Here is a 962-nt window from a genome sequence, read left to right on the forward strand (position 1 = left end):
TTTAAAAGATACCTTTAAATATATATATTGTTTATATATATTATATGTATGTTAATTTAACAGGACAGGACCAAGTGTACTGAAATCAATGTAAATGAGATAAAAAAAGCAAATATAAATGAATAAACATTAAATTATTTGTATATTGATTTTCAAGATACCTATTTATATAAAATGCTAATATTGGGTTAAAAACAAAAAAGAATAAATGTGTTTATTATATTAAAAACAGAACAAAAAGTGGATTTCAATACATTATAATGAATAAAAAGACAAAAATACAGGATTAGAAGAAGGAATGTTTACACGTGATGTGAATGTAGCAGTTATGGCTTCCTTAATAAGGTTGAGTTCAGGTTTGATTTTCCACATTGATTTAGCGTCTTTGATAAATACAAAGAAAGCATTTTCTGTGGTACCCCTGTCAGCATCCACCCTCTAACCCCAAGCCATTATTGAGTACGTAAACGCTTAGATGATTATTACTACAGCTGATCCTGTATTGGAGCGGAAAGACAGACTAGGTCATGTGATAACAGCTCCATGCTCCTTTCAATTGATTTACTGAACTTTTTAATTCCTGTAGGCATTTTACAAGTGTTGTTGAAATGTGCAATATGACAGAAAGATACGTTAAGTTACAGCTTCCCTTAGACGAAGCTGAAGCTCAGCCTTAAGCTGCAGTAAAAAATCTTCTTGACATCCTAACGGCAAAATGATATGATATCTGCAAAATTCAGAAGAAATAAAACAAACCCAGAAACAGTTACCATGGACTAAATGTTTTATGCAAAGAATCTAGGAATGATAAGGGTGATCTGGCTAGGTTACATGTACAGTCTTTTCCACAATTTTTTTATGTGCTGGTGGATTTCTCAGAGAGACTTAAGTCATAGAAGCAAATGGAATTTGTGCAGAGTTTGTGTGCACTATAGGTCTGTGTAGTAAATACTGTGGAAATT

Source organism: Neopsephotus bourkii, unplaced genomic scaffold (genome assembly GCF_033783945.1).
Source record: "Neopsephotus bourkii isolate Nb327-2 ecotype Australia unplaced genomic scaffold, CSIRO-AGI_Nbou_v1 NB_821, whole genome shotgun sequence".
NCBI classification, from domain to species: Eukaryota; Metazoa; Chordata; class Aves; order Psittaciformes; family Psittacidae; genus Neopsephotus; species Neopsephotus bourkii.